This window comes from Sinocyclocheilus grahami, unplaced genomic scaffold (assembly GCF_001515645.1).
Source record: "Sinocyclocheilus grahami isolate Dianchi unplaced genomic scaffold, SAMN03320097.WGS_v1.1 scaffold863.1, whole genome shotgun sequence".
Taxonomy (NCBI): domain Eukaryota; kingdom Metazoa; phylum Chordata; class Actinopteri; order Cypriniformes; family Cyprinidae; genus Sinocyclocheilus; species Sinocyclocheilus grahami.
In genome coordinates, this window is record NW_015506042.1 from 282600 (window position 1) to 295876 (window position 13277).

Genomic DNA, 13277 nt, shown 5'->3' on the forward strand with positions numbered 1-13277 from the left:
TTGCTGAGTCATTAATTACATTCAGTCCTCTACTGTTTAATGGTTTGAATTTCACTTAAAAAATCTGATAATGTGCAATAAGATTAAGTAAATATGAGAAATTGATTAAATAAATATATTTATATACATTTTGTTCTCATTTAATGTATAAATATTTAGATATTTATACAACATTGCATTTAGATATTAATATTATAGGCTACTGTTATATAATATATCAAATTAAAATCAGAAAAATTAATACTTTTTTTATATATTGCTGGTGTTTCAGTCAACACAATTAGACTTTTTTAAAGTATTTTACTTGTTGAATTTTTTTTTTAATGCTTCTTGTGTTATTTTCATTTGAAAGTCATTTTGCATCTGCTTACTGAATATGTATAATGATGCTGTGTGGGCCTAAACAGATGCGTCCAATCCTATGTCCACTTTTTTAAAAGGTCCAGTATCAGAGTACCTACAGCGGCTAAATGAAAAATCTAATTTGATGGCAATTATATGGATCTGGCAAGCAGCAGAGCCAATGATATTATGGGTATTTTTTCTTCAATCCCTAAAATTAGCTGCAGCATGAAAGTGTGACTTCTCATCACGAGGACGACTGTAAGAAGTCTTTCCTGCTCATTTGCTCTGTGAGGTGTAACCGCATCGGCTGCATCACACCAGACGCTGACATTAGTGAGAGGAAAGACTGAGATCACTGGCAAAAAGAACAACTGCGGCTTCAATTTAGGGGTGGAAAAGCTGAAAGGAAAGATCTGATGGAAAATATTAATGGACAGCGATCTTCCCGTTCGTGAGGCATCACTTCATCAAGTCTAGATTGGGTGGATGATTTCAAGCATTTGAAAATCGGGAAAACACATCACAGCGCTTCAGATGGTCCAGATGCCCTTCCAAAGCAATATTCGGTCTTAATGCATCGTTTCAGTTGCAGTCTAACTTGGAAAGGCGCGTTTTTGTGTGTGGAAAACGCATAATGAGTTTTCTAAGGGGAAAATATCATGCTTTTAAACTCTTTTGCAGCTTTCGGTAACTGGACATTTGAGTTCAATCCTGACTTGGGTGTAGAAGTGAGATCAAAAATGTCTGCATTTTTGAAAACAAGGACACTTTTCAGTCAAAACATTTCACAAAAAAAAATTAGTTTTCTTAGGCTTTACATGATAAAACAACAGATATTCTTTAGAATTACTGATAAAGTAAACATTTTGTGGTTGTGAAATATTAAATAAGGCCATAGTTAATGTGATGAACTACACCTGATGTTAACTTGAGGACAACATTGAGCAAAAACCATGAAAAAAAAAGTGAAGATAGCAAAGAGAAAAGATCCTTAAAATGCAGGTTACGAGCACTTGCTTTGATATCTTGTTATCAAATGAAATTCAGACATTTTTAACGGCGGCTTTAATGTCCTAACTGTTTTTTGGGGCCTGTGCGTGCGTGTAAGACCGACGGGCCACATCCTCTGATCAGCATCTAAATGACTGTCTGTCTGTAACACTTAACTGCAAAGTCTCATCTTGCGCAGTTAGTGGGGAAAGCCTGACTTGGGTGTAGAAGTGAGATCAAAAATGTCTGCATTTTTGAAAACAAGGACACTTTTCAGTCAAAACATTTCACAAAAAAAAATGAGTTTTCTTAGGCTTTACATGATAAAACAACAGATATTCTTTAGAATTACTGATAAAGTAAACATTTTGTGGTTGTGAAATATTAAATAAGGCCATAGTTAATGTGATGAACTACACCTGATGTTAACTTGAGGACAACATTGAGCAAAAACCATGAAAAAAAAAGTGAAGATAGCAAAGAGAAAAGATCCTTAAAATGCAGGTTACGAGCACTTGCTTTGATATCTTGTTATCAAATGAAATTCAGACATTTTTAACGGCGGCTTTAATGTCCTAACTGTTTTTTGGGGCCTGTGCGTGCGTGTAAGACCGACGGGCCACATCCTCTGATCAGCATCTAAATGACTGTCTGTCTGTAACACTTAACTGCAAAGTCTCATCTTGCGCAGTTAGTGGGGAAAAAACCTGAAAAAACAGCACCGCAAATAGTTACTCTATAAGTAATGGAGGTCTTTGTTTAGAGCTGGCAGGTTTACTTGCAGCATCATCCGGGATATTTTATGTAAAGACATAAACATAATGCTCCTGGTTTACGTAAGCTAGGAGTTCCCCTGCGTCTGGACATATTCATGTCCTTTTTTTTTTCAAATCTGACATTTGTATTGACAACTGCGAGATGCTGTGAGGAACTGGAACGATTCTGTCGACTGGTTACGATGCTGTAAATGTTCCTTCATAAATGTTTAGAGGGAAAACAGTTTGAAGAGAATGCGAAGTGACATGTTACAACTGGAAAATATGTTTCTGCTTTAAAAACTCCAAACTGATGAGTAGCTGTAGGAAAGATTGCCGTAATAGACTGCAATGAGGTGAAATGAAGAGCAAATGGAGACCGATTCTCTTAAGAAAGACTGTAGTTTTCAAAGATGTGTCTCTTCTAGAATAGATCTCAGTAATGTCTCAAAGTGTGCCAAAATTTGTATCAATCCAAGAACTTAATGCCATCTACACTGATTTTATAGGTCCAAACTCTTACTCTGTCTATAATAGTCTCTATTTTAGGAGAAACATCTGAGATGAAGCTGATATTGAAATAAAACTCCTCTTAGCAATGCATTAAACACATGAAGTAAACACTTAAAATACTACAACTTTCCAACTGTGAAACAAGTCTGGTCCTCTGGGACTTTATCTGAGAGAATGAGTGGTCCTGCAAGATTCACTAGATCCTTCACAGGTTCTGCCTGGTTTTTGTCACTCTTTAAATTGTACTCCAGATGAGACACGGGGTTTTGAACAGAGCAACATACTTAACGTTTTTTTTACGGTCACTCGGCAGGGACTGCACGTCTTTCTGACCTCATTTCAAACTGTCATTGAAAAGCTATTTTTATAGGTCTACAGGAAGCCCAGTCACTCAGACGCTTGCAGAAGGAGGGGCCAGCTGCAGTGACCACGGTCTACATGACAAAAAATGAGGTGCCCTTTGAAGACACAAACACACACACACACTTTGCATGTTAAACAGACAAGTGCAGGCAAGTTTACATGTGTCATCATTTACTTGCTTTTAAACCTGTTGGCCATTCTTTCTTCAGTGGAACCCAAAAGAAGATGTTCACGCTGCCTGTTAAGCTCTAAAAAGAAACAAAAAGTACCATTATACTGTAAAAATGTTGCTCTAAAAACATACATATACATAGTATTCACTGCAGTTTCCAGCTGAAAATAACACCATTTGCAGTAAAACACCAACTTTTATTCCTTTTCACACAAATTATGATTACAGCTTGAATACTGATTAATTAGGATTTATTTTCACATATGATCACTGCGCAATGCTGTGTTATGACCTCAAACCACTTTTACCATTTTCATTTTGACATTTTACATTTACAAAATATGTATGACATTCCTGAAGTAAACTTGCTCGGGAGCTCATCTGATACAGCAATGCACAGTGCTCGGATATGATGAGTCCAGTAAAGCGCGAATAGCGGCACTCGATAAACAGCTATTTTGCGTGCTATTTATATGCAGGAACTGACTTTGGCCTGTGATACGCGATTAATCGCAATTTATTTCAGAAACAATATGCGATTAATTAGTTATTTTTTTTAATCAATTGAATATACATACAGTATATAACACATATGTCACGGTTCGGTACGTTCCTCGGTTCGATACGATTTCGGTACAACGGGGAAAATACAAATCTACTATGCTAGGTTTCTTTTCATTTATTTTGAACAGACAGTAGAACAAATTAAAAAATGTTTCCACCTAGATGTGAAAATACTAAATATTATATTAAATGATAACTTGACAGCGCAGTTGGTACTTTATCAAAATAAAATACAGTGCACCAAACATCAGCGCGCCCGCCTCTGTGTCACCGTTGGAACGTGACTGAAGTACAAAGCTATAGCCGAGAAACAGAGGACATGGTGTGTGTTTAACGATAGATTGTTGTAATATGTGCATCTGTGCAGTTTTGTTCTTTGTCAAGATCCTTCACAGGTTCTGCCTGGTTTTTGTCACTCTTTAAATTGTACTCCAGATGAGACACGGGGTTTTGAACAGAGCAACATACTTAACGTTTTTTTTACGGTCACTCGGCAGGGACTGCACGTCTTTCTGACCTCATTTCAAACTGTCATTGAAAAGCTATTTTTATAGGTCTACAGGAAGCCCAGTCACTCAGACGCTTGCAGAAGGAGGGGCCAGCTGCAGTGACCACGGTCTACATGACAAAAAATGAGGTGCCCTTTGAAGACACAAACACACACACACACTTTGCATGTTAAACAGACAAGTGCAGGCAAGTTTACATGTGTCATCATTTACTTGCTTTTAAACCTGTTGGACATTCTTTCTTCAGTGGAACCCAAAAGAAGATGTTCACGCTGCCTGTTAAGCTCCAAAAAGAATCAAAAATTAAAGTCAACATAGGCCCATTGTAAAAACATTCCTCTAGGAACATTTTTGCAAAACTCCAAAATACATGCTATTCACTGCAGTTTAATACAAACACAACAATAATGAACTCGATAAGCAGTTGAAAAACTTGTAGAAGCAAGGTTGCTTAAGCAACTGCATTTTTAACTCACGTTTGTTAACGTTTTAGGGTACGTTTAGAGCAAGATTTAGTTCATTAAAAAAACGCGACCTTTTAGAGCCACTTTCCGAACATTTTATTTCCAAACTGCTGCGATACACACAACAACTAACATAATAAAACATTGGCAGATTCACATTCATCTGTTTCTGATAATCTAAACGAGCTTTTAGTGCCACTCACTGGATATTTCACTTTGAACGTGCCGCAAAATGTGCAAAAAGTAGCATAATTTTGCAGAAATGTTGTCACTTGGGTTTAGCTTACATCCAGCTGACATGTTTTTATAACTGGCTAACATTCTGGCAAGGTTCTTTCAAAGTTATAAACAAACGTTCTTCCAGTAATGTAAACAGAAAGTTTGTTCAGAGTTATCTGGTCTTTAATAATGTTCTCAAGCGTTAGCACAAAAACTTTGTTTATACATGATTTCTGAAACGCTTTAATTGGGCATCCATTCAACTTTTTTTCAAATATTACTACTCGTTTCAGAATGCTTAAAAGAACGTTCAAAACTAAAGTTCCCATAATATTCACAAAATTCTAAAATGGAATGTTCACTTAACGTTTGCATAACAAAAATATTTCAAATAGTCAGAGAACATTCAGAATTAATGTTTTCATAACTTAATGGGAACAGTATGTTTTTAGAACATATTTTTGTTTGCTGGGCAAGTACTTCGCTGGTGCTTTTCTGTCCTTTTAAGAGTTCAGCATCCTGTATGTGTGCACTGTATGGAAAAGAGCAGCGTTGACGTTCTCCTAAACATCTCCTTTCATGTTTCACAGATAAAAAAAGAAAGCCCTACAGTTTGGTAATGACACGAGGGTGAGTAAACGATGATAAAACTTTCATTTTAGGCCGAACTCTCCCCCATTTTTTTTTTGTCCTGTCTGTTTGCTATCTGTCTGCTGTTCTCACAGAGCCCTTCTGTATGATATGTTAGGACAGATATAGAAATGTAGGACCCCACCTCAGACAGAATGATTTAAGCCCGGAACCTCCTCTTCTGCCAGCCAGGGGAATTCCTGGCAGAGTGATTTTTAAATCTAATGACTGAATCACATTGCCAGGGATTTCCAATGGCTCGTGTGAGGGACTCGACTCAGAGACTGCAGACACGCCAGATATATGCATTGCAAACACACACACACCTGAACATGTGAGACCCTAATCCTGAAGGAATGCAGACCGTCTCGCACATGAGTTAGTGGTGACAGAAGTCCCAGTTGACGTGCATTTCTATGCTGGTTGTGTGGTGTCAGGACTTAGCCCACTTGTGAACACTGCATTGAACTTCTTTGTTCACAGTGGTTAAGTTCTGCCATCCTGAGACCCAAATCAGCAAAAGAGAAGTTAAAGCCAATTGTGCCATCAAACTAAATGCATACACACTGAGTATTGTGACATGATATTCTCATTGCATATAATAATGTACCTGAAAACTGCATTAAAGATGCACTAGAGACTAATTTGACTCTTCTTGCTCTCGTCAGTCTCACGCTGTTGTGACAGGCCTGTTTTTATCTTGTCAGAATTAATCTTCATCTCAGGTGTTTAGCACGATATACAACAAATGATCCGTAGCCTGGAAATAAAAATACTTGGATAACCATCTTTTGTTGGTACTGGAACAAATTCCTATCAAACATGGTGGATCTAACTTCCTCTAACCCAGCTAACAAAAAATATGACCCAAGAGTGTCTTGCTAACGTTCCCATTAATGAAAATGTTCTTTCTGAATGTTCAGAGGATATTACAAAACATTTTTAAGGGAACATTCCATTTTAGAATTTTGCAAACTTAATGGGAATGTTAAGTTTGAACGTTCTGAAAAAAAAAAAATTTGATGAGCATCCCACTAAGATGTTTTAGAAATAAAACATTACATGAAAGATGTAAACATAACATGTTTTCAGAACATTATTAAAGACCAGGAAACTCTAAAGAAACATTCTATTGATTACATATTCTATTAACATTTTATTATTTACTGGAAGAACATTTGTTCATAACTTTGAAAGAACGTTAGCCAAAGTTCTGTAAAAGTAGCTGGTGACAAAGTAGAACTCCAATGTTTACATTATATCTCAAATTTTGAAAAGCCTTACTTTTACTAATCCATAGTTTTTCCAGAGTGCTTTTTTGTTCATATTTTATTGAAATGAACTAGACTTTTTTTATTATTTAAAAATAAAAAATAAATGCATTTAGACCTGTGAACCACTTATTTATTCATTAAAGATTATTTAAAAATACATTATTGCTTTATTTATTTATTTATAGATTGATGAATTTAATGTTGGTGCTTTTTCTCATTTATAATTATGTAATTTATTTGGGTCCTTTTTAAATCAGTCAATAATCTTGTAGACCGGGGTTCTCAACTCTGGCCCTGGAGGCCCACTTTCCTCCAGAATTTAGCTCCAACCCTGATCAAACACACCTGAACAAGCTAATCAAGGTCTTCAGGATCACTAGGAAGTTACTGGCAGGTGAGTTTGATCAAGGTTGGAGGTAAGAGGTGAGAACCCCTGTTGTAGACCCCGGTATCCTTCATTGACCACCAATGAATCAAGTAGGATATCTGGAACCTATACTTAACCCTAACCATTAACTACATTAATAATTCAACGAATGGTTGATATGACCGCTGTTCCAGGACCAACAAAATATATTGATCCAGGAATCCATCTTACTGAAATGACATGGAAATAGGGATGGAAATGTCAGATTTTGAGACTGTAAAAAAAAAGATACTGCATATGTCTTTTGTAAGTTTGCAACTGCTAATCCTATTAGTGAAGCTGAAAAATTAATGCATTAAATGAAATCTGAAAATCAGCACTTCAGTTTGAGTTTTCTCGGTGAAATGAGGCAACTAGTAAAGTTGCAATGGGCCATATTATTGGTACCTCAATTCTAAATGTCTCAAAAAATTACAAAAGCATGGCATATTCATGCCAAATAGGCATAAACGGCGAACTCGAACTTGATGTCAAAGTTCACCAACAGGGATGTTTAGGACAGTTGCTAAGTGACCACACATGTCCGAACTGAAACCAGTTTCAACCAAAACTCATTACACAAAGGCGGAATTTATAGCAGGGCAGCCATTCAGAAACTGTTTGTATCCAAGACCCAAACGATGCATTAAACATTAAACACAAAACAATGGGAAAAAATGGTCCAGTGAGTCATCTTTTACCATATTCCCTGCATCCAGGCGGGTTTATCTCACGGGAAAGCGAAAAGATGCCCACAGCCCGCAACATCGGTTGCCAGCTGTGAAACGTGGTGGGGGATCTGTAAGCGTATGGGCCGCTGTCTCACACAAATCCTCAGGTAACTGGTCCGCAGGATCGTGTAACGGCGACCCAGGTCCACGAACGCCGTTCTAGCATAATGCTCCCATATACAGCTAAAATTCAGAATCACTGCCTGCATGAAGACAAACCAAACATCACTGAACCATTACAGAAAGTTCTGAAGAACATAGATTCACATCTCCATTCACTCTCAAAGAACTGGTGGCTTTTACTCGTGAAGAATAATGTGCTGAAACTACTATTAAAACAAAGTGTGGCCTTGATATCATTAGATAGACAGATAGATAGATAGATGGATAGATTCACAGTTCTCAGTATTTATTTATTCATGACATTATTTGATGCACCACATGTTGGAGCATATATATATGAGATTGGTTTCATATGAGCATACAATTTCTGTCTTTCTGATTGTTTAAAAGCAGCTGCTAAATGTATATACAGTATATTTATAAATGTGTGTTTGTGTATATATACACAATTTATTTGTAATTATTGTAATTATTTGTAATTTTTTATCTATTTATTTTATAGATTGATAGATTTAACATTGGTGCTAAAAAGGTTTTGTTGTTTGTTTTCTGCGTATTTGTCAAGATAATAATTCATGCAATATCATTTTTGTCTTTATGCAAAATATTTGTGTGTGTGTGTCATAAATACCCGAGGATACTGTGACTGTTTGACTGGTTTCATACTCGACGTCTGTGTCTCAGTTTGCTATTATTTTGGTGCGTGTGGTTTGTCTGTGTCTCTGTCAGTGGGCTGGTCTCCTGTGCCTGCTGTGCTGATAATCAGTGGATGGCTGTAGCTGGCTCAGTTCAGCAGGAACAGGGGTCTGGTCTTCTCTCTGTGGCCTTCTGCTCCAAACACTCTGAAACAAAGAGCGAGGACTGATCATGCTGCGGCTCCACACTGTAAGTCACAGGTGTGAAAATGTAAGTGACATGTCATTTATAATGACGCAAAAATGATGTAATATTCACATTTTTCCAAGATATAATAGTAGTTCAATAATGTTAAACAACATAAATTAATTCAATTGTTTGATCATTTGTATTGTCAATTTTAGCACTTCAAATAAAATAATTTTCGAAAATCAGTCTTACCTGTACGTTTCCGTTTTTTTAGCATTTGAAATAATAAATGGTAATAAAGTTGGTGTTTTAAAATATAAAAGATTTATTTAATATAAATATATTTCTTATATTTCATCTTATATTTCTATTTATTACAATTCTATGTGTATTTATTGTATTATATGTGTGGTGTATTCTACAGTTCGTCTTTTCAAATTTTTTTTTTTTACTAAAATAACCAAGAAATAAGAAATTATGAAATACAATAAAAAATTTAATATATTTATATATATAAAAAACAATTTGATATATATATAATTATTGCATAATTATATATTATTATTATTATTAACACATTTAAAAAGTTAAAGTATTACTAAATATAAACTTACAAATATGTTAAATATTAAATATTGCTATAAACCAATTATGAGAGCTCTTTCATTTTTAATGTTGAAACTGAGAAATAAAGTTTACATTTATATATACAGTATATAGGCTATATATATATATATATATATATATATATATATATTTAATCTGATGTAACAAAAGGGCACGGGTTAAATGAATAACTTAGGCCTAATATAATAAAATATTTAAAATATATATTAAAATTAATTAATAAAAAAAATGGATGGTTTAGTTTATAGTGGTTTCTGGTTTGAAAATCAGAAAAATTGCAAATTCAATCTTACACAAGGGTTTTGAGGGGTAATGGGCCGTTGCCCTTGTTGCTCCATATTCTTGCATAAAGTGTATGAGTCATCTTGAAACTTGAATAAATATATCAGCCAAATAACTTAGCAGTAGCAAGCAGAATAATAAATACTGCACTGACACACAAAGCCAATGAGCCCATTATCCAGCATATCCCAAGCTACTCTATATGGATGTACACTAATATTTCTTATGATAATTGTGGCTCTGTCCCAAATCTAGCGAGCTGCTTACAGAGGCGTCATTTTCACATACTGCCGACATGAATATTGTTCCAAAGGTCATCACATATATCCTTAATAGAGAAGCTAAAGCCATTTCTTTTCACTTCAGAGGGCTTAGACAAGCAGACAACTGTTTGTGAAACTAGTGTTTGCTATTTGCATTGCAGAGAATGTCGAGTTTCTTTTCGGTCTATACTTAGAAAAGAATGTCGTAAGTGTTTTTTCAGAAACTTCTCACCTCCTGTCCTCTTCGTTTGTTCATCATTTCTCTTCGTTCAGTTCTCTGTGAAATTCCCCAAACGGTAAACGGTGAAATGTGTCAACAGCTTTCTTTTTTTTTTGTTCCCAGCTGCTATCGCGGGCCAAACAATTGGAAAATACAGCAAGTGACCATGGAAACCCAAATACATACGCATGCAATACATACAAATACAGACATTTCAATGTTTGATCGCCAAACCACAAGAGAAACCACGGTCTGACTCTGAGTCGAGTTAGAAATCGATTCTAAGAATAATCCTTGCAGAGCGCGAGCAGATACAGATATGTCTTGAAAAGGTTGAACATTTTAATTCATATATTAATACATCAATAATAGCAATTCAAAAATTATTAATAATATATTAAACTTGTTATATATTTAACTTGTGTGTGTGTATATATACACAGTTTATAAATATTGTTTAATTAATTTTATTTAACTATATATTTCAAATAATACTGCTTAAAATAAAAATACAAATATACATACATCATGGAAATATATAACATTTTAAATTGTAAAAATTTCATATATCAATAAAAATGCATTCTAAATCATTTTGCTTTCTTTTTTGAATTTTTTTGAATTTTTATATTCGTTTTTTAAATTTTTTTTATTATGTAGCCTAATTTAAATATAATTTCAAAAAACAATAAATATGAATTACAAATATTTTTTTTACATCTAATTAATATTAAATTATATTATTAATGTAAATATATTTGTACATTTATCATTTATAAACATTAACTTCTAAACATGTTTTATAGAATACGTTAAAGGGGTCATATGATGTTGCTAAAAAGAACATTATTTTGTGTATTTGGTGTTATGAAATGCGTTTATGTTACTCTCACAGGAAACAGTCCTCAACCTCCGCAAAATGTGCATCACACATCTGAATATTTGGGTTGAAGTGTTCTGGAACAGTGTTGTAAATACAACTTAACCACTGATTTCTAGTCGTGTCCTCTTTTGGAAGACCAAACTAAGTAGTTTCGCTTTCACAACAAAACATACAGCGTCTTCACGACATGGCAGCGGCAGCAGCAACAATACTACAGCGAGAATAAAAGTTACGTCTTCTTTCTTTGCGTGAACATTTGGGCGGCGTTATGCAAATCTTCCCACATAGTGAGGTAGACATGTGGGGGCGTGTTAGAACGAGCCGTTTTAGGTAGGCGTGGTTAACTCTTAACTTTTATAAAGAATATCTCTTTGGATTTGAGACTTTAGTCTTTGCAACTTTACAGATCTTCTTTATGCACCAAGAGCTTGTAACACTCCAAAGAGAAAGGAGTGGTAAACTTGAAATCCCATCATATGACCCCTTTAAAATTTGTAAATGTTGTGATGTTATATATTTCACTTGTTTATATATATATATACACACACACATACATACAGTGTGTATAAATATGTTTAATTTTGTTTAACATGTATGTAATATAATATTGTTAAAAACAATAGGCCTACAAATATGTATACATGGGATTCATAAGTAAAATGTTTGGGTGCATAATGGTAGAGAAAATGGGCTTAATTGTCATGAAAATAATTGATAGTTTTATGCAAAATATATAACCTGTTTGTATTTTAAGATATTATCTTTAAGAATATTTTAAATGTTTAATTGGGTGAATAATCAAAAGGATCATGTTTCCGTTCTGCACTCTATGAGGTATCATCAAATATCCCACAGGGTGCTGTTTAATGATGAGATGTCACGTGTGTGTGCACGGTTCATGTGGAGCACAAGCGCCGGATGTTTGCGCACACCAAAGCTGTCTCCATGGCAACGAAGAAACCAGTCCGTCAGCGCGAGCAGATGGCTGCGTCAGGGCTCGAACTGACATCATCGCACTTCCTGTTTCTAAGGCGACAACTGCTCTCGTTATTTCTCAAGTTCGCTAAAGCTCCCTCGCGGACTCTTTCAGCAGCGCTCTCACACCTCTGCAGGTTTACGACAGACGTGAGGCAGTGAGGGGCGGATCACCATGGGAACCAAACAGGTAAATAGAGGGGAAGATCAGAGAAAGAGGCGGCCGAACCAACAAATGCAGACACAAGACTCCGCACATAGGATACCACCCACAGAGGATAGCCCTGCCCTGTGTTTAGCCACACATTCAGAGGTCAGAGGTCATTAGCTGGAGGTGATGCAGAACAGGGATCTTGATTGTTTGGAAGAAGAAATAAATCAGTATTTGTTCAAAGTTAATTTTTCCTAACTGGACATGTATCATATAGAACAAATATTGATATATTTTATATATATATATATATATTAATTTACATATATACATATATGTGTGTCTGTGTGCAAATTATTTAATATATAGGCCTATAATTTAAGTATAAAATTATATTATCTAAATATAACTTGTTTATATTTAAGCATTTTATTCTTCAAAATATTTAGCCTTTAAAAAATGTAAAAAAAATATTCCATTAGGTGTAATCCATTAGGATTTATATATATATTTATATATATATATATACACACTCCCATTTTATATATATATATACACACTCCCATTTTATATATATATATACACACTCCCATTTTATATATATATATACACACTCCCATTTTATATATATATATACACACTCCCATTTTATATATATATATACACACTCCCATTTTATATATATATATACACACTCCCATTTTATATATATATATACACACTCCCATTTTATATATATATATACACACTCCCATTTTATATATATATATACACACTCCCATTTTATATATATATATATGTGTGTGTGTGTGTGTGTGTATATATGTGTGTATAATGATTTAACTCTTGTTTATATACATGTAAACATTTTGTTTAAAAGTATTTTAAACTTTTAATGTAAAAAATTATATTATGCATTATTAAATATCCCATTGTATGTTTTATATATATATATATATATATATATATACACACACACACATATATATATAT

General features: G+C 34.4%; 1 long non-coding RNA gene across 1 annotated transcript; it reads left to right on the plus strand.

The window, feature by feature from the left end:
• The first annotated feature begins 2776 nt into the window (after positions 1-2776).
• Positions 2777-5518, plus strand: LOC107563247 (uncharacterized). The gene is made up of 3 exons (XR_001606082.1): positions 2777-2814; positions 4098-4339; positions 5485-5518. It is a non-coding gene; the product is annotated as an uncharacterized lncRNA (long non-coding RNA).
• The last annotated feature ends 7759 nt before the right edge of the window (positions 5519-13277 follow it).